The sequence below is a fragment of the Rhinopithecus roxellana genome, chromosome 12, assembly GCF_007565055.1.
Source record: "Rhinopithecus roxellana isolate Shanxi Qingling chromosome 12, ASM756505v1, whole genome shotgun sequence".
Taxonomy (NCBI): domain Eukaryota; kingdom Metazoa; phylum Chordata; class Mammalia; order Primates; family Cercopithecidae; genus Rhinopithecus; species Rhinopithecus roxellana.
In genome coordinates this window covers 24,096,058-24,116,929 of record NC_044560.1, presented here as the reverse complement: position 1 = coordinate 24,116,929, position 20,872 = coordinate 24,096,058, and the positions used below count along the sequence as shown (strand labels likewise).

The 20,872-nt window shown below is 56.8% G+C and overlaps 1 protein-coding gene across 4 annotated transcripts in view; it reads right to left on the bottom strand.

The window, feature by feature from the left end:
* PRKCZ (protein kinase C zeta) overlaps positions 1 to 20,872 on the bottom strand; it is a 143,512-nt gene that overhangs the window by 75,485 nt on the left and 47,155 nt on the right. The window contains exon 2 of one of the 4 annotated variants that reach the window (XM_030942379.1): positions 18,455 to 18,662. The exons of the other annotated variants lie outside the window; for them this stretch is intronic. The gene's annotated coding sequence lies outside the window, so the exon portion shown is untranslated. The remainder of the gene's footprint in view (positions 1 to 18,454; positions 18,663 to 20,872) is intronic. 4 annotated transcript variants of the gene reach the window in all.

Sequence of the window (20,872 nt, the reverse complement as noted above, 5' to 3'; positions counted from 1 at the left end):
AAAGTAATACTGTTTAAAAGAGCATCAACATTGAAATACCAGGGAATCATCTGAACAAAAAATGTGGGTGACTGCTACACACAAGACTATAAAATATTATTGAAAGAATTTAAGACCGGGCACGGTGGCTCGCACCTGTAACCCCAGCACTTCGGGAGGCCGAGGCAGAAGGGTCACTTGAGCCCAGGAGTTCAAGACCAGCTTGGGCAACATAGGGAGACCCTGTCTCTACAAAAAAACACCAAAATAGCTGGGCATGGTGGTGCACACCTGTAGTCCCAGCTACTTGGGAGGCTGAGGTGGGAGGATTGCTTGAGTCCAGGAGGTCAAGGCTGCAGTGAGCCATGATCACGCCACTTCACTCCAGCCTGGGCAAGAGTGAGGTCCTGTCCCTCCAGAACTCCCCCACCAAGAAGAAAAAAAACCAATCAAAGGCCTAAAGATAGGTCCACGGATTGGAATCCTCAGTATTGTAAAGACGCTAATCTCCCATACTGATCAGTAGATCCAAATGCAATCAAAATGTCTTATTGAGCTTTTGAAAATAAATAAGCCAATTGTGAATGGCTTATTAATTAACAAGCCCATGTGTATGGAAATGTAAAAAGCCAAGAACAACCAAGATAAACTTTAAAAATAAAAACCCCAAATCAGAGACTCATAACACAAGTTACCAATGGTGATTATAAAACGGAAGACAACAGAACAGTACGACATGGGGGCAAAAAACGAAGGGGCCAGATCAGCCCAGAAAGAGGCCCCACACGCAGCCAGGATGCAAAACCCCTCATTATAAAGCGAGCTTTGGCTTTCTGTTCATCAGAAGACACCATCCATGGACCGGAAGGTGAGCCGCCGAGTGACAGACGCCGCCGAGTGACAGAAGACGTTTGCAACACACATTATCAAAGCGCTTGTCTCTAAAACACAGTCCCCACGAACCAACAAAAAAAGACGGACAGCCCAATGGCATTGCTTTTCGACAGCCCAATCTTGAAATGGGGCAAAAGACTGGAACAGGCACCATTATAAAGGAGGGTCCCCAATAACCCAGGAGCCTGGGAGAAGCCGCTCACCTCAGCTGTCACGAGGCCACAGCCTGGTGCCTTCCAGATCTGCTGTGTTGGCGACAACCCAGGGCTCTGACAGCCCACGTGCTGGAAGGAGGTGGGTCCAGGAATTCCCACACAACCCAGATCGACTGTGCCATCAACACAGATTCAGCCTTTGTCTCAGTTTCCCTGCGCGCAGCCCCCCTGACCCTGGGAATCCTGGGGTGTGGTAAGGGCCTCTTTTTGCATGCTAATGAGATGACGGGGAGCCGGGAGCCCCCAGACAGCTCCAGGATGCGGCCAGTCTTCAGCAGGACCAAGGAATGCCTAACGGGTTGGAACTTTTGATCCCACAGCCCACGGTCCAGAGAGGAGACAGGAGAGACTGAGTTAGTCAGCAGCAGCCGGCTGTTTAATCAATCGTGCCTGTCATGAAGCCTCCACGAAAACTCCTCAATGCTGTGTTTGGAGAGTGTTTGAGTTGGTGAATACACCAAGGTGCTGGAGGGTGGCGTGCCTGGAGAGGCTCTGCATCCCCACACCTCAGCCGCCCGTGCAGCTCCTCCATGTGGCTGTTCTTTCCAATAAACGGGTACACTAAGCAAAGCGTTTTCCTGCATCCTGGGAGCTATTCTAACCCACCCCTGAGCCTCAGGAAGGGGTCACAGACACCCCCAATTCACAGCTGTTTGTCAGAATCCAGGTAGTCACCTGGCACTTGCGGCTGGCTCTCAAGCAGGGGCAGTCTTGTGGGAACGAGGCCGTAATCTGCGGGGTCTGCACTAACGTCAGGTAGTTGATGTCAGAGCTGAACGGAAACACACGACACCAGCTGGTGTCAGAGTGGCTGTGGGTGCAGAAAACCCCACGTAACTGGAGTCAGAAACACAGTGCAGAGCGTGACCTGGTGCGGCCACGCGAGGGAAACGTCTGCTTCCCAGAAACTCCACTCCTGGGTGTGTCCACAGGAAGGACACACCACAGGCAACAGAAGGCGCTCAGATGTCTGTGGCCAAAAGCCGGGACTCCGGTGCCTCGCAAGAGGAGGGTGGATACGTAAGACGTGGAGAATTCAGCCAGCAGAGCAGCCCCGCGGTGGGGACGGGCACGGCAGAACCGCACTCCACACCACAGGAGAGCCCCACACAGGGGCCCGACTGAGCGGCCGCACTCAGGGTGGATGGCCCCAGATCCCAAGACAAAAGCTCAAAACAAGCAAAACTATCTGCAGGCACAGAGGCCGGGGACGGGCAGTTACGCCTAGGGTCACCACGGGGTGTGGGGGCGGCCCTGCACCCAGGGGACAAGCTACACACGGATCAGCTGTGTGACGCGGTGCAGTTTGCTTTGTAAAAACTCGTGGAGTTGAACACTCCAGACGTCATGTCTTAGCGAGTTTTGTTTCCATTTTAAAAAGTCAAGAAAGAAAAAGAAATCAGAGAAGGGAGGCACCCAGATCGTAACAGTCTTTCCATAAAGAAAAGCTGAACCCTCCAACAGCAGGCAGCTACACCTGCTGCATCTCAGCTTCTTCTTTTTCTTCTTTTTTAAGACGGAGTCTCGCTCTGTTGCCCAGGCTGGAATGCGGTGGCGTGATCTCAGCTCACTGCAACCTCCACCTCTCAGGCTCAAGCGATTCTCCTGCCTCAGCCTCCCGAGCAGCTGGGACTACAGGCGCCCATCACCACGCCCGGCTAATTTTTGTATTTTTAGTAAAGACAGAGTTTCACCGTGTTAGCCAGGATGGTCTCGAACTCCTCATCTCATGATCCGCCCGCCTCGGCCTCCCAAAGTGCTGGGATTACAGGCGTGAGCCACTCCACCCAGTCATCTTATTTCTTTCTTTGGCTTATTTTCTTTATTTGCTCTATAAACTTAACTTTCATGAGCCGAACTCAAAAGTCAACCTGCTGTTTAATTATTTTTGTGAATTGTTTCAAATAAAACCTCTTCTGAGAAAGAATTAATGTCTACCATATTCCTTTTTTGTCCAACAAAATAAGTCATCTCTTCTGTTTCAAATGTTCCTTTCCTCACTGGACACTGTGCTTGGGCTACCTGTATTAACAGAGATCCCTGGAAAGCACATTCTCAACACACAAGACAAACTCGCCCTGCATCCGGGGTCCCTCCTTCCGCGTCCTCCCAGGCCACGACGGAGCGTCCTCCTCGAGAAAGGCTGGGGTTGGGGGGGCGGGTCGCAGCCCTCTGCTATTTTTATCTCCTGAACATTCCAAACACTTCCAGAAACTGAATGCGCCCTGCCACACCCTCACCCACACGCCACACACACCACACGCAGCACACACGCAACATGGCGCCCGCTCTCCCTCCCCCAGAGCCAGCCTCATGGAGCCCTTGACGGGTGACACCCAATCCCTAGGGCATGGATGTTGTGGGCTGGGCTCCCACCCTCTGCACTTCCACATCATCATCTACCACCCCGCAAACGTGTGGGCACTGGGGTCCCTTCTCCCTGCCCCAACACCAATGCCTTGACCTCAGGCCTCCTCCTTGGCCACACCACCCACCTGCCGTCCCTGGAGTCACCCCCACAAGGACTGGACCACAGCCTCTGCCCCACGAGCCCCGTGTGCCCCAACTCTCGCCCACTCCCCACCATTCTCCCCTGCAGCTAGGCTGCCATCGGCTCTCAGAAACACCACTACTTCGTGCATCACGAAAAAAGACAAAAAATGTTGCCAACTCAACTGGGACACAGACCGGCAGGTTGCACCCCCATTCCAGGATGTCAGGAAGAGAGAAGTCCACCCCAGCTCCCTCAAGGTCCTGGTCACCTCTGACAAAGGGGCCATCAGATGCTGCCTCCGTGCCACTTTCGAGTTCCTGGCTGATACCCTGGTCCTCACCTGCTGATTTCCACCTGCCCTGTGTCAGGAGCAAACTCGGGCAGAGAACATGAATGCCCCGGATGAGCCCCCCTCAAAGCTCAACATGGGGAGACATCAGGTAGAAGCAGCAGGAGCACATACTTGGCGATCCACAGGCAACCCACCGAAGAGGAAGTCACAGTCACCACAAATCACGGCTGAACGCGGGACCAGAGGGGAGGAAACGGGGTGGCTGCCTTTTTAAACCTTACATTAAAACCTTACATTAGGCCGGGCGCGGTGACTCACGCCTGTAATCCCAGCACTTTGGGAGGCCAAGGTGGGCAGATCACAAGGTCAGGAGATCGAGACCATCCTGGCTAACACGGTGAAACCCCGTCTCTACTACAAATAAAAAAAACTAGCCGGGCGTGGTGGCGGGTGCCTGTAGTCCCAGCTACTCGGGAGGCTGAGGCAGGAGAATGGCGTGGACCTGAGAGGCGGAGCTCGCAGTGAGCCAAGATAGCGCCACTGCACTCCAGCCTGGGTGACAGAGCGAGACTCCCTCTCAAAACAACATAATAATAAAATAAAAGAAAATAAAACCTTACATTAAAACACATACTCATGAATCCAGGAACTCGCTAGTGAGAATTGAGACCCTGGAGGGATCCGCTGGGCCCTGGCTGGTGCTGCAGGCCCTCAGGCAGCACCTGGCTCCAGAGCAGGAGGGGCAGGCACCCAGGTGACCCAGCCAGCCTCGGCCAGCAGTGGGCGGGCCCTAGCCAAGTCACTGTCTTTCCTTCAGCTGATGACTCTAAGTCACAAACGTAAAGAAAACGGGGCCAGGTGCAGTGGCTCACGCCTATAACCCCAGCACTTTGGGAGGCCGAGGCAGGCGGATTGCTTGAGGTCAGGAGTTTGAGACCAGCCTGGCCAACATGGTGAAACCCTGTCTCAGCCGGGCGCTCACGCCTGTGATCCCAGCACTTTGGGACGACGAGGCAGGCAGATCACAAGGTCAGGGGATCGAGACCATCCTGGCTAACACAGTGAAACCCCATCTCGACTAAAAATACAAAAATTAGCCAGGCGTGGTGGCGGATGCCTGTAGTCCCAGCTACTCGGGAGGCTGAGGCAGGAGAATGGTGTGAACCCAGGAGGCGGAGCTTGCAGTGAGCTGAGATCGTGCCATTGCACTCCAGCCTGGGAGACAGAGCAAGACTCCGTCTCAAAAACAACAAGAACAACAACAAACGGAACTGCAACTCCAGCAAGTTGCAAGGACCTTTTCCTTCTTTCTTTTTTGAGTACTGTGATGTTTACAAGCGTCCGGTGAAGGAGGAGGAAATGTGTGGGGTCCCATTCACCTCTGCTCCAAGCGGCGGCTGCACCCCACAGCCCCCTATGCTGGGACCCCAGCTGGGGGCTCTGGGTTAGACTGAGGGGGCCTCAGCATGAAGCTGGCTGGTGTTCACGGGGCAGGGGTTCCAGGCTGACCCCGCGCCCGAGGCTCGTTCATCCTCATTGCAACGGAGCGTGTCAGAGGTTTGTGGGCAGCCTCGCCCACAAACTGCTTCGGGCAGAAGGTGCACTGTGCCGTTTGAGGCTTCTGTGTCACTGGGGCAGGGGCCTCAGCCTTAACCCACATAAGGACCATGTCTACACATAAACCCCAATGTGTTTTATGAGCAATTTAGGGGGTTCAAAGCAAAGCCGGGTTTTTTGCCTTCTAGGTGGACTCCTGGAACCCTGTCACCCAGGCAGCGGTGAAGGAAGGAAGAGGGAAAAGCTTTGATGGAAACCACATTCTGCAACGATTTCCACTCAGTTTGGGAAACACTTGGACTTTGGGAGACGTTTTACAGCAGATTCACGAAAATGACTTGTCCCAGGGAAGCATCGCCTCGAAGATAACTAAGGTGAAAGAAGGGGGCCGACGGTGAGGCTGGCACACGGCACTGCCCGTCTGGGTCTTCTGAAAGGAAGCAGTGGTCCCCTCCCCAGCACCCATCTCTCCCACATGGGTGAACATCCAGCAGCCTGGTGGTGGACGGACGGTCGGTCAGGAGGCCAGACCCACAGATACCTACGCACCTCCTGCACGTCCTCAGGCTGTAGGTCAAAGGGCAAGAAACAAGGGTGGAGCCAGCATGTGGGCGCTGCCCTCACCAGGACAGAGGGTCCGGCTGGCGGGAAGTCGAGGGTGCGGGCTGGAGGGTGAGGGTTCTGAGTCCAGGCCGGCAGCAGCCCCACCAGTTCCTTATCCAGACCAGCCCTGACCTGAGAACCCCAACGATGGCAGGGGTGGTGCAGCAGGCAGGGAACAGCTCCTAACGCCAGGGGATCCAGCAACCAGTGTCCCCCTCATCAGGAAAGAGGCCCAGGCTCCCCTCCTCTCCCCGTCACACACTCTTCCCTAATCCCAGCCCCTCCCTGTCTGCCTCTGAGTCCTGAGAACCAGCTTCTCCGGCGACACCCAGACCACTGAGGTGTACCCCTCATTGTGTGATCCCCTCTGGCCCCCTCGTCCTGCCCATCACTTCTCGGAGGCTCAGCCCTAGGCCTCCATGTTGCACCCCCCGCCTGTCCCTGACAACCTGGGACCCTCCCTGGCTCTGCCCCAGACCTTCACGGTTGCCGTGGGGTTCTCTCCCCGACCCTCAAGTGGTCCAAAGACAGCTTCTCTGCCTCTTCTTTTCCCACAGCACCCTCCTGAAGGCTCGGTAACCTCAGCTAAGCCCGAGTTAAGCCCAACACGCACAGCCGGCCCCAGAGCTCCCAGCACCCACCTCGGCTCCTCCTCGCCTTCCTCGCCGCAAAACCCATGGGTGCAGCAGGCCCCTGACTCTCCTTCCGCCTTCCACTCTGAGCCCTTGCCTCGCCGTGCTGTGTGAACTGGCCTGGGTCCCGCCCTCAGGGTGGGCACGGGGTGGGGTGGGGGAGCTCAGGATGGCAGGCCTCGCACCCGAGGGGAAGACCCCAGAGGCCGTGCGCAAGCTTCCAGTCCCTTACCTTAAGGACCGGTCCTGGAGGGACTACACTGTCCCCCAGCCCCACCTGGCCCCGCAGAGAGTCCACTGTCACCAGCCCCTACAGGGACTCTACTGTCCACCAGCCCTGCCCCTGCAGGGACTCCCGGCCACCAGCCCTGCCCCTACAGGGACTCTACTGTCCACCAGCCCTGCCCCTGCAGGGACTCCCGGCCACCAGCCCCACCCCAGGCCCATTCACTCCACTGCTCCCCAGCTCCCTCAGGACCCAGCCCGCCCCACCCACACTCGCAGGGTTTCAGGCAGAGGCCCACGGTCACCCTGGGCCAGGGATGGTGTGAGGGTGGACAAGTGACCCAAGGGAGTCGAGGGCCCAGTGGACTCGGGGGACCTTGGTACCAGAGGAGTCTCTGTTTCCCCCATGAAGGTGCAACCCAGGAGCCGCGGGGCTACCACGGGATCAGAAGCCCCCTGACCGCGGATGAAGCCTGAGTGGAAGAAGCTGGTGCCGGAGCTGCGGAGAGGGAAGCCAGGTCCTGCCTGCTCTGATCACGCCCAGGGACCCCACTGGAGCCAGATTCAGCCCTGGCCATTCTGTCTCTTGCCTCTGGGATCCTCTTTGCTGGGATCCATTGGTTGTAGGTCCTTGGCTGTCCCCAGGGAGGGCCCCGATGAAATGCCCCATGCTGGCCAGCGCCTCCCCTTGTCCAGCCTGGGAGATACCGGACGTCCCTGGAGACGTCCCCATGCTGGCCGGCACCTCCCCTTGCCCAGCCTGGGAGACACCGGACGTCCCTGGAGACATCTCCCTCAATACCCCAGCCAACGGCCAAGTCTAGCAGTTCTGCTACTGGACATTTCTGGAGTCCACCCCACTGCCCTGAACCTCTCCTGCCAGGCCCCGGGATGGCAGCTTTCCCTGGCGGCTCCCACCACCGACACCACAGAATCTGAGCAACGTGGCACAGCCCACAGGCCCATGGCCTGGGCCTCTGCTGCCTCCACAGGCTGGGCTGTAAAATGGGAAGAATGAGAGCCCGACCCCGTAAATGGCGCAGACCCAGCACCGCCTTCCAGACACTGCAGTGGGCATGAGTTGCTGCAACGCCGTGTCCTCACTATGGCCGGGACTCTCCACATCCTGTGGACTCTCACTGCAGCCGCTTGGCCCCGTGTGACCCTCTCTGCCCACGGCAGGACCCACACCTGGCTGCCTCCGCTCAACTGTCCACTGGAGCTCTGTCCAGGGTTGCAATCAGCATGTTTAATATTCACGACCACATATGATCTCGGGACAGTTCAGTTAGGAAGATGGAGCAGGTATCATGTGTACCACTTTACAGATGAGAAAACTGAGGCCACCAAGGTCAAGGGTCACCCCCCAGAGACAGCCGGCTCCCCGGCTCCCCCTCAACCCATCGCCCCTGTGTGTCCGGCAGTGCCTCCGTCTGAGTGCCCTCTGCTGCCCTCACTCCAGGAATCCCTTCAGTGGAGGGCAGAAGCCTCCAATGCCAAGCATCCAGAAGCTCCCATGGTCAGCTGTGCAAAACCCAGAGAGCCCCACGTCCAAGTCCCAGGACCCGAGACTGTGTCACCTTCCATGGCATAGGGGACTTTGCAGACGATGGAGTGAAGGACGTAGGGATGGGGAGATGTTCCTGGATGACCTGGGTGGGCCCAGGTCACCGTGGGGTCCTCACAAGAAGGATGGGGGGCGGCTGTGTCAGAGGTGGTGACGTGAGACGGAGGCCGAGATTGGGGTGACTCAGGGCTGCGCCAAGGGGCAGGTGGCTTCAGATGCTGGAGAAGGCGGGAAACGGGGTCTCCCCTGGAGCCTCCAGAAAGAACCAGCCCTGCTGGTGCCTTGACTTTAGCTCAGTGAGATCCATCTGAATTTGCACCCTCCAGACGGCTGAGTTAACAAATGCGTGTTGCTTTAAGCCCCCCAGTGGCAGCCACTGTTACAGCGGCCGCAGGAAGTTCATCTACCTCCATCTGCCCAGGAAAGATGGACAGGCAGGGGTGGTGACCAGGGGGCAAATCAGACAGCCTTGCTCACAGCCCTGGGGACTCGGGGCCTGCTTCTCCCATGGTCACCAGGCCAACTACTCGAGAGTCCTGGGGACATGGCTAGAGAGAGAGAGGGGCTACCGTCGGCTGTGCAAGCAGCAGGCTGGTGATGTCTCCACTGTCATGCACACGGCCACGTGAGGCCAACCTCCTCCTTACAACCAGCCCAGGACAGACCCGGATGGCACCCACTCATGAGAGGACACACCGGTGGCACCTCAGAGCCACCACGGCTCCACACACCCAGGCTGTGCCTCTCACTCACCCAGAGGGAATGAGTATGTGGCCTCCAAGAGCCACGGAGGTCAATGCACAGCTGCAGGGACAAGGGCCACGTCCATACGCCTGGAGGGGGCCAGGTAGGCTTCCTGGAGGAGGTGAGAATAGGTGAGTGGGCATGGGGCAAAGAGGCTGGGGGTCTGCAGGCGAGGATGGCCTCACCATGCGCTCGGACCAGCACCCAGGAGGATCATGGCCCCACCCAGGGATCACACAGGGACTCAAATGAGGCATTTACCTCGATGCCTTTGCCCTGAAGCTCTATTGAGAGTGCGGGCCCTGGGCTACCTGACCTCTCTATCTCCAGAACAGGCGTCCAACCACCCCGACTGGCCCAGGCCTAAGGCTGGCAGCACCCCACTGTGGCAGGCTCCCTTGACACTGCCAGGGGGCTCCCCAGACACTGCCAGGGTTGGGGGGCTCCCGTGACACTGCCCTGGGTGGAATCCCTGGACACTGCCGGGGTTGGGGGCTCCCCGGACACTGCCGGGGTTGAAGGGCTCCCTCGACACTGCCCTGGGGGGAATCCCTGGACACTGCCGGGGTAGGGGGCTCCCTCGACACTGCCGAAGGGCCAGAAGAGAGGCACAGCCCGGGTGGAGGGGATCTCGGCAGTCCCAAGAATCCAAGGTCAGTGTTAAAAGAAGGCCTGCACTTTGCAGGGCTTGCCCTCTCTCCCTGTGTTTCCTCTGGGGGTTCAGTGTCTGAGGGTAATCACCCCTTCACCCAGTCCCCGACTTCTAGGAACTGATCCCAAAAAAGCCCCAGCACAAAAGTAAAACGGGAGGTATCTGCACACGGCTTCCCACTGCAGCTCCATCTGTAGTTAAAAAAGATGGGACAGAGTCCCTACATGCACCATCAGTCAGCCCAGCCCGCCCGGCACGGGAGTGTGTGTGGCCATGGAAGGAGGACGACGTATCCACAGAGGGGTCTCAGGACACGTGACATGCGGGAAAATGCAGGTCTGGAACAGGACCTGCCTCAGGAGAGGGAGGACACAATCCTGTCTCAGTGCTGCTTGGCCAGGGACAGGAGTGGCCTCTGTACAGGAGCCCACACAGCCACGGAACGCAGCCAGCTGTTGGTGCAGACAGCACTCACCATTACACAAATCACAGACAGAAACCTGCGCACACAGTGCTCCACACCCCGGTCACAGACACAGAACCCCCAGGAAACATGGGGGAGGCAGACCGGCCCTGAGAGGCACAGGCCGTCTTTTAACTTTGATCTCAAAAGCATGAACTCTCTTAAAAAATTGAGACAGCCGAGCCGGAGAAACTGCAATCCTGGCTGCGTCTGGTGAAGTCGAGTGACTCTGTGCTAACGTTTTCTGTTCTGGCCTGGTGACGCGCACGGAGGTCCTCATCCACCAGAGGGGCTTGCTGAGAGTTACAGGTACCAACTGGGTTGCCAGGAGCCAGGCAGGGCGTGCACGAGGCTTCACTACGTAATTCTCTCTACTTCAGTCGGTTTTGTAGTTTTCTGAATAAAAAATTTTCAAATACCAAGCAGCTCAGTTCTGCCTTTTGAGGTTTGGACACCTTGGCTGGAGCTCCACCTCCCTTCCTGGGCTCTGGGTCCGGCCCTGTGCTTCCTGGGCTCTTGGGGGGCTTTGTGTGCACAAGATGTCAGGCCACTCCATCAGCCACAGGGGGCTAGGGGGACGCCCCATCGAAGTCCCGGACGAGGCCCTCATCTCCCCACAATCCTGAGGACCCGTCTGGCACCCAGGAGACGTGGAAGGACCACATGCAAATGAGGTGACGCCTCCCACGCACAGCACAAACGCAGGAGCCCCCTTATCCTCAGTGGGTGCTTCTCGTGGTCCCAGCATGTGTGTGGGGGGTGGGGCCTCATCCAGGCCTGGTGGGCAGCCCCTCCCACCCAAGACTGGAGAATAATTCTCCTCCAACAATGACAACTATGTGTCTGAATGTGACCTTCCCGGCACCACCTGGTCATCACCCACAGCAGTTCCCAGTGGCATGCAGCCACCCTGCTCCTCCTGGCAGCACCACCTGGTCATCACCCACAGCAATTCCCAGTGGCATGCAGCCACCCTGCTCCTCCTGGCAGCACCACCTGGTCATCACCCACAGCAATTCCCAGTGGCCGCAGCCACCCTGCTCCTCCTGGCAGCACCACCTGGTCATCACCCACAGCAATTCCCAGTGGCCGCCGCCACCCTGCTCCTCCTGGCAGCTCTGAGACTACTTCACCCCAAATTCATCTTGCTTGGACATTTATTTGAAAAAAGACCTGGCCAGGAGTGGCAGCTCATGCCTGTAATCCCAGCACTTTGGGAGGCTGAGGTGGTAGGACCACTTGAGGTCAGGAGTTTGAGACCATCCTGACCAACGTGGTGAAACCCCGTCTCTACTAAAAATACAAAAATTAGCCGGGTGTGGTGGCGTGCACCTGTAATCCCAGCCACTGGGGAGGCCGAGGCAAGAGAATCGCTTGAACCCAGGAGGCGAAGGTTGCAGTGAGCTGAGATCGCGCCACCGCACTCCAGCCTGGGCGACACAGTGAGACTGTCTCAAAAAGTAAATACATAAATAAGGCCTAACGTGACCCTTGGCCAAATGCCTAATGCACTTACTTCTACTGCCGGATGGGCCCCAGGCACCCTCATGACCAAGCCCCATTCTCAGGGCCTTTCAAAGGTTGTGTCTACAAACACTCCGCAGGCCTTTACCCTCGGGCAGGGACAAACCAGCTGCTGGGGTCACCTGCTGGCCTGCAGGGCCGGCACAGGGCACAAGACCTGCCTCCTGACGAGCCGGTTTGGAAGGACCAGCATGGCTGTGACGCAGTGTCTTAGGCCTTCAGAGCCAAGGGGACGGGAAATTGCTTCGTGGCACGACAGACGTGTGCTGTGATAAGGGGTTACTCTTCTCAACAATGTTGGCTATGCGAGCATCCTTGAGGAGTCTGAACTCACAGGGAGCTGTCACAGATCAAGGTCAACGAGCCAGGGTGGCTGTCGGAGTGAGGCCGGCCGCGCCCTCCTGAATAAAAGGCCTGGGTTCCGTGTAATGAGGTGCGAAGAGTAAAGGCTACTCACCCCGAAAACTGCTCCTCTCTCTGCGAAGACAGCGCACACTCACCAGTCCCCGCTCACACCACAGCACGCCCGAGGAAGCGCCCCCCAGCTCTCCCTTTCGTGCTTGGCCCCGGGGGCAGCAGTGGGCCCCACAGGCCAGCCTGCTGCGTCCTGCCTGCTCGGTACTGAGCGACGTTCTGACCACCACTTGCCAGGGCAGGCCTGGCCTCCCTCTCTCCTCCCAGTCCCCACCCACACCAGCTTCCCCTGGATGCTCCCTGCCTGGGCTCCACCCCGGGGCCCCATCACGGCCATTCCCTGCCACCTGGGATTGTCCCCTCCCAGCCTCCCCTCTTACGCCCCTTCCCACCATTCACGCCACTGGATGCCTCCAGGGCTCACCTGTCTGTCCCCTCACTCCTCTAGAGCACATACCCCTCGCAGACCGATGCTGCCGTCCTGGCCCCTGAACTGGACACAGAGGCGCTGAGGTTCAGGCCGCCTTCTTCCCCTGCAGCTCTGGGGCAAGCACTGGCATCTATCCAACCACTGGCGGCAGCCTCCCCTCAGCCCATGGGCTGGGAGTCCAGGCTTCGGCCAAAGAAATCGCAATCAAGAGTTGGACCCCATTTTTGATGTTCGGCTGCTGGCGGTGTTTGAGACGACCCGCTCCCCTCCTGCCCACATTCCAATGAGGTGATGGGAGCCTGGGCTCTCTCCTTTGGCCCTGAGGAAAGTTCAAACCCTGCAAGCCCCAGCCCCTGCTCACCCTGCCTTGCCCCCGAACCACCATGGAAACCGAGGCAGTCTCCTTACCGGCGTGCTCAAGACCTTTCCGGACCAGCCTGGAAGACCCCCCTCCCCTGCTCTCCCCAGAAAGCCTCGTTATGTGGCAAGAAGCTCCCTCCCGTCTGTGTGCAGTGCTGTCATCTGTGTGGACACCTGAGCCAAATTTGAGGCAGGGGTCCGTCCCATCTCTTCAGGGTGACTAGTGATTACAAGTGAACAGCTGGTGTCCAGGCCAGGAGGTGTTTAAATGGGGGCATGTTGCCCTTCACCCCTCTCCTCCCACTGCTGCCTCAGGTGCAGTCTGTCCCCACAGACCACAGGAGCGTGTGCAGAAGAGAGCAGCCGGCACTCGCCCCACCGCCCCAGAGGCCCTTCCTTCCGTCTACTTTGCTGTCCCTGTTTTCCCTTCTAGACAGTTTTCCTCTCTCTCTCTCTGTCTGTGTCTCTCTCTCTGTCTCTGTCTCTCTCTCTCTCTCTCTCTCTCTCTCCTGTCTCTCTCTCTCTGTCTCTCTCTCTCTCTGTGGCCCAGGCTGGAGTGCAGTGCTGCAATCACAGCACTGCAGCCTCGACCTCCTGGGCTCAAGCGATCCTACCTGGTCTCGTAGCTGGGCCCACAGACACGTGCCCAGCCTCACGCTTCTCTTCAAGGAAGCGGGGTTTGTGCTGATGAGGAAAAGGGCATGACCGTGTGACTGATGGAGCTTGGGGGTCTTCTTCGGGCTGGGGGGGCTTCTTCGGGCTGGGCGGGGGCAGCTCTCCCTGCGGAGCCCTGCGTCCCCTTCCCAGGCCTTCCCGAGGCACATGCGCCACCAGTCGTGCCGGCTGTTGAACCATCCAGCTGCTTAGCACCGGCCACCGCACCCCATACTCTGTGTAACTGTGTCTTCAACTGATAAATAAATCAGTCATGATAGATAAACCCTTACTACGGCGGCAGCGGTGTCGGCCGCTCTCCCCAGGAAGCCTTCCCCAGTCACGGGGGCTACAACTTGCTTTCTGGAGTCCTCTCAGAACAAGGCTGGGTGAGAACATCAGCTGCTGTTTGTCCACTAACCATTAGTAAGACCCACTATGAAAACAGAGATGTGAGTACAATTCTTGCCCCCAAAAAACCCACAGTCCAGCCAGGCGTGGTGGCTCACACTTGTAATCCCAGCACTTTGGGAGGCCAAAGCAGGAGAATCACTTGAGGCATTCGAGGCCAGCCTGGGTAACAAAGCAAGACCCCCATCTCTACTAAAGCAAAATATTAGCCAAGTGTGGTGGTGCGCACGTGAACTCCCAGCTAGTTGGGAGGCTGAGGTGGGAGGCTTGCTTGAGCCCGGCGGCAGTGAGCCGTGACTGTACCACTGTACTCCAGCCTGGGCGACAGAGCAAGACCCTGTCTCTTGAGAGAGACAGACGGAGAGAGAGGCATGGCCCCTTCCTCAGGGGGAGGGGCCAGAATACAAAAACAGTAAGAGTCCAAAGGGTGAAGCCCCTCCAGCCCCGAGGTTTCTGGACCCTGTGTCTCCTGGTTCTGAACCAATCCGTGACGCAGGAGCATTGTGGGGGGAGGTGCGGACTAGCATATTTAGATCTTTTTTCTACAAAGTTGAAATAAAGTGAAGGAAAAAATATACAAAGTTTCTAGAAATCTATCATTACTCATAACAAAGTAAAACAAAAATGCAATAAAAAACGTGTACCAGGCCTCAAAAAGCCCACACGAGACCCTGGAAATGAATGAATGAATACATTAAATTACCCACCCACCCATCCTGGGCAGGACACAGGGCTGAACTGGTGTGGAGGTCGGGGCAGGGCCAGGCAGGCACCGGGGCTGCCCACCCGCTCTGGCATGTGGCTGCTCCTGATCCTGGCCCCCAGTATAGAAGTCACCTTCTCCACCTGCCACCGGGTGGGAGCGGTGCCTGGGGAAAGGAGACAGGGGATGGAAATTGGACAATTTTGCCAAAGCCCCACCTGCAATCCTTCCTCATGAAAAGGGCCCCAGGACCCCAAGAAGACACAGTCCTCTGGGTGACATTCCTGACGTGTCATTGGCATGTCTGGTTCCCATTACACATCTGCTATGTATCTGCTATAAATCTACGATGCCTGCTGTATCCACTACACACCCACCATGTATCTCTGCCACGTGTCCTCACGTGTCTACCATGCGTCTGGATTACGCATCCACTACGCCTCTACCACACACCTTTGCTGTGTGTAGCAAAGTGCTGTGTGTCCACTCAGTACCTGCTATGAAGTGCCTGCTAAGTGTCAGATGCACTGGCTTATTTCATCCTCACAAGCCCCCCAGGGGAGGCCCTCCCCCACCCTCGTTCTCCAGGAAGGGGAACTAAAGCCCAAGGCACTTGAAGACCTTTGCCCCGGGCCCTACAGCCAGTGGCAGACACAGGCCAAAGGCAGAGTGGCTGATGGTCTCCACAGCTGAACTTGAATGAATGAATGAATGAATGAACGAAATAGAACAAACACAGAAACAAATGAGAGAACAAGTAAATCAACAACAGGATGTCTTGCACCAGGGGCTGTCCCTGCAGTCTGATGACAACGCCAAGGGAAAGAAAGGAAGGAGGGGTGGGGGCGGCGGGACATCAGTGAGACCGCCAGGGAAGGGGCGAGGAGGGGAGATGCCCGCTGGCCTCCTCCTACTTAGAGGACGTGGCCAGTGCATTTTGTTAGATTTCCTAAATCACATTTGAGATGCAAGACAGCTTTAGTAACCAAACACACAAAAGAAATTGTATCTCCTTGAAATTAAACCTTTAAAAAGGTTTTAAAAAGGTATGGGGGTAAAGTCTCCACTTGTCAGAACTAAAATCGAGATTTGGGAACTTCCAGGTCACTTAGAGGGAAAACAAGATAGGGGGACAGGCCAGTCCCAGAGGAGACGCTTCCTCGGGATCCCTCTACAAAGCAGAATCATCTTAACGCCTTATTTTTATTTTTTTTACAAAATAAATTGTCTTAGTCATTTTAGAAATGATAGAGAAAGTCAGACACAGGATGAAAGACGAACTGGCCAAGAGCCCCAGCCTGAAGGAGCGGGCACCGTATCACGCAGGAACAGCCTCCCTCACACCCCTCACACAGGGGGTTGTATTGAAAAGATCATGCCTCAATGACAGAATTAAAATGTCATCTTTCGTCTCACGGAATTTCTAGCAAGACCAAAACTCCCCCTGAGTAAGTCTCCTCCAACCCAGGAGGCCTCTGCAGATTCCACCTGCAGACCCCATCTGCAGACCCCATCTGCAGACCCCACCTGCTCAGGGCTGGGCCGGCCTTGACAGCCCCAGGGGAGCCACCACCTGGTGTGGCCCCTGCTGTTCGCTGCACGCCACCAGCTGTGCCTGTTCCTCCTGTGTCCTGTCCCGTACCTGCTCCCCGAGGCCCCGCTCACCCACCCCAGGAGGAACAAACGGCCTCCACTTTCTGTGCAAACTTGCAAATTACCCATAAGTTCCTGTATCAGAGACATCATCGCCCATGGGGAGCTGGTCCCTGAGAACCAGTGTCTGGAGGAGATCGTCCGGGGAGAGGACACAGCATTTAGATACAAAGGCAGGACCTTGGGAACAAAACCTGGACTCCGGAGATGAGAGAGGTGCCAGGAGGAAGGGGCAGCTGGGGCCTCGAGCAGGGACAGACAGAGGTCTGGCTGGCAGCTTGTGCCGTCCGCTGAGCTGGGCGGTGACGACGCTGCCTCTGAGGAATTCTCGGTTGCCACAGATGGTCACCCTGATGTGGGCGTTTTTCCACAAGGCAGATTTTTAAATAATTTTAGCAAAACAACCTCTACCACTGCAAAATAAAATTAAACCCAGGAAAGGCCAGCAGTATGCATTTGGGGGCACTGGGGGGGTCAGAAGCAGGGCCAAGACTGAGCTGTCTCCCCACTGGCCCTCACAGGAATCCTAATGACAGTGTCAGCAAGACATGGGGAATGGCTGACATTTGACAGGGGCTGCAGGTTCTTCGAGAAGATGAGAAATGACTTCTGTTTCAATAAGCTGGTTCACAGCAGGGACCTCAGGTCACCCCTAACAGACGCAGCTCGCCACTCTGAGGGTGCAGACCCCGGAGTCTGGTCTATTTCCCCAGAGGCCTCAGTATCTCACTTTCATCAGTTTAAAAACGTATTTCAAGGTTTTTCCATTCCTTGCGAGTGATCTGGTTTAGGATGACACAGACTAATGACATGTTTAATTCGAACAGGAAATAGGTCACACCCAGGCGTCACTAACTCCTTAGTCACGAAACATGCAACTAACATGGCCAGGGGCTCTCGAGGGGCCCTCCTGACCCTCACCCCACGCTGCCCCATCCAGCAAGCTCCCCTCCGTCAACGCCTGGGCACCACCCTCGCCTACAGCCACGGCCTGTGCTGTGCCCCCCGCTGCCCGCAGGGTCCTTGCTGCTCCCTCCTTCCGGGCACAGTCCTGTGAGCCTCCTCTCAAGGTCGTTCCTCCCCACGGCCTTCCCCGCCCCGCCCCACCCACTGCTTCTGAAGGGGCTCCTTCCTGGCAGGCGCTTGTGTCAATCACACCCTGGAACTGTCAATCATCAGTCTGCACAGTGAGCCTGCTTTGCCTTCACCGGTCCGCCCATTAGCAAGGGGCGGTTCCGGATTGTGCCTCTGGCAGCTGCCCAGCCTGGCAAGGGATGAATGAATGAATGAATGACAGGGCTCCAGCTGGGAAAAGGTCTCAGATGTCACACTGAGGAGGATCTTAGCGCTAGCTGCATAGCACTGAAAATTCCCATTTATTCCCTAATTTCATATCCCAGCGACGTGTGAGAGGGGCTGTCTGTGGCCCCGGATGATGGTGATAAAGGAGTGCCGGGTCCCACATAGCTGTGTGGCTCCTTCTCCAACAGAACCTCCCACGGAAGTCACAACACAGACAACGGTGCATGCGATTAGGCCCAGAGCAGTAAAAACATCACTATTGGGCCTGGCGTGGTGGCTCAGGCCTGTAATCCCAGCACTCTGGGAGGCCGAGATGGGCAGATCACGAGGTCAGGAGATCGAGACCATCCTGGCTAACACAGTGAAACCCCGTCTCTACTAAAAATACAAAAAAATTAGCCAGGCGTGGTGACGGGCACCTGTAGTCCCAGCTACTTGGGAGCCTGAGGCAAGAGAATGGCATGAACCCAGGAGGTGGAGCTTGCAGTGAGCCAAGATAGTGCCACTGCACTCCAGCCTGGGCGACAGAGTGAGACTCCGTGTCAAACACAACACAACAAAACAAAACAAAAACAAAACAACAAAAAAACAAACAAACAAAAACCACCATTTGGTCCCTGAGAACCAGGGGGCCACTGGAATGAGTCTTCTCCAAGGCCGGGTGTGATGGCAGGGCACCCTCTCACCAGCCTCGTATCACAGTCCAGGTTTCACTTTCATGGTGCAGATTCCAGAAGTAACTCAGCAGTTTCCAGGCCACTTCAGGATGGGCCTTAGAGACGCCAGCAACTCGAAGAGCTGGAGCTGGGGCCGGGGCTGAAGCACAGCCGCCAACACCTGCCGGCCACAGCTGCTCCTTGTCCCTGCAGAAGGCACAGGCCAGCGGCACCTCTCCTGTAGAATATAATACATTCCTCTTCAAAGGTTTTAGCCTGTCAATTGTTAAGTATAATGAGTTCTGAGCTCCTCTCCAAAGAAGCAATGTATCCGTATGTTTAGATCCCCATTCTTTGTTCTTCACTCTAAAACTTCCTTGTTCTTTACGTCTCCTTGCCCCTAGTTTCCGTAAACAACCCCCTCCTAGCCTCTATCACCTGCTCTGTCCTTAGTCACCCCTGGTCACCTGCTCTGACCTTAGTCATCCTTGTCACCTGCTCTGTTCTTAGTCATCCTGAGTCACCTGTTCTGTAACCATCCTTCCCGCTGAACTATTCACCCCACCACAACTGGCTCATACTCCTGCTCTCTTTAAAACAGCCAATTGGAATTAGCTTAGACTGTGCGGTCCAACCCCAGCCAACAGGGGAACCACACAGTAGTAGGGACGGGCTGTGTTAGGATGAGACTCCCACCTCCCTCATTCAGATGCTGCTCCATCTGTGAGAGGCATCCTTCTACAGAAGGAAAATTGCCTTGCTGAGAAAATTAAATTTATGTTTGAGTGCTATTTCTTTTGTGGCACCAAAAATTTATTTCTAACATCTCAAGTCCTGGGCCACTGTCCCCTGGAGCCTGGGCCCACCTGGCACGGGCCCTGCCAGGAGCAGGGTGCGAGGCGTGCCTTCCGGGGTGCATGGGCTGGGGGCGCACACACACCAGGCTCCACGGCTGCTCTGTCCCAGGCAGTACTGGGCCCAGGGCTCACCTCAGGATCACATTTTCTCAGATTTTTTTTAAATTAAAAAATATGTCTCTAAGTGAAGCATCTCCTACGTTTGGAGAGGTAGTTTGAAAGCCCATGCCGGTCACTGGCTCACCAGGCCCGAGGGCAGATAAAGAATGCCTTCAGGCTGCTTGCCCGGTCACCCAGCCCTCTCGCCAGTGACCCCTGCTTCTCAGAGCACAGGGGGGAACAGGCCGCACCTCCTGAATTCTCCACCAGCCCAGCTCATTCTGGGCTTTTCCAAAGACCCTGAGAGGGGCCCAGAAAGGTACTGTGGTCCCTGAACTCTTGGTCACACTCAGAATATGACGACGACCCAGGCCTCCCCAGGTGGCCACGTGGCCTGCACTGGATGACACCAAGAGGGCAGAACCCAGAACCTCTGAGCACGGACACTGGTGTGGTCGGCCCTTGTCCTAACGAACCGCTTTGCTGCTCCCTGGCCATGCCAAGGGCCAGCTGTGGCCCAAGACAACCTGGTATCTCCAGGCCTCTCTTCCTATAGAGGCGATAAAGCCTCCGAAGCATGGAGTCGGAGTCTGGCTTGAGCGTCAGCTCCGTCCAAAACAAAGGGCTGCGTGGACCTCGCTCAACAGGGACTGGTGCCCGTGGGTGAGATGCCGCAGGGTCGTGTCCAGGCCCACACTCAGTGACAAGCCCTGTTAGGACCCACCTCGAGTTTCCTAGATTTCAGGTTCAGCCTCAAGGGGCCTTGTCCTGAGTCCTCCCCAGCGTGCCTCAGGGCAACCCAGGCTGGAGATTCATCGCTGGGCAAGGTCTGGATGAGCTGGCTGACCCTTCCCTTGGCTGGCCCCGGCCTCGGCTAGAGGAAAACTCAGGAATCTGGGGAAGTTCAGGAGTTCAACGAGCAACACAGACCCTGATTCGGGAGCTGCTCAGCTCCACGTTCACTGCCTTGCGCACAGCCCAGGGCCGCTCCCGACCATAGCAGTGATGACCACAGGAGCCTCCTGCCACCATCCACGCCACACCATGGAGCTGCACCCCAGGAGACCCCTGGGTCACCCTCTCAGAACTAGGCCAACGGCATCTGCGCTGCTCACAACCACCTCTGAGTGCCCGAGGACACGCGTGGTGCTGAGGGTTTTTACACACTGCTGTGTTAGATCCTCACAAAGTCCACACAACTGCGTTCCTGGCGTCCACGTTACCATCTGGGGAAACTTTGGCCCAGAGAAAGGAGGCACCTCACCCGTGCTTCCAGTGCGATGCCCACACTCATACTCCCAGCTGCCTGGCGGCTGGGCCTCTCTCGATGGCAGCTATTCCAGACGCCAAACTGACCTCCAATGCTGCTGTGACACTCAGGGACCAATCACACTGCATAAAACCACCTGCCAGGCTGGAGGGATGAAGTCACAAGGAAGCCACTGCCACCCACCCAGAGGCCAGACGCAGGGAGGACCAGCCCCGTGCCAGT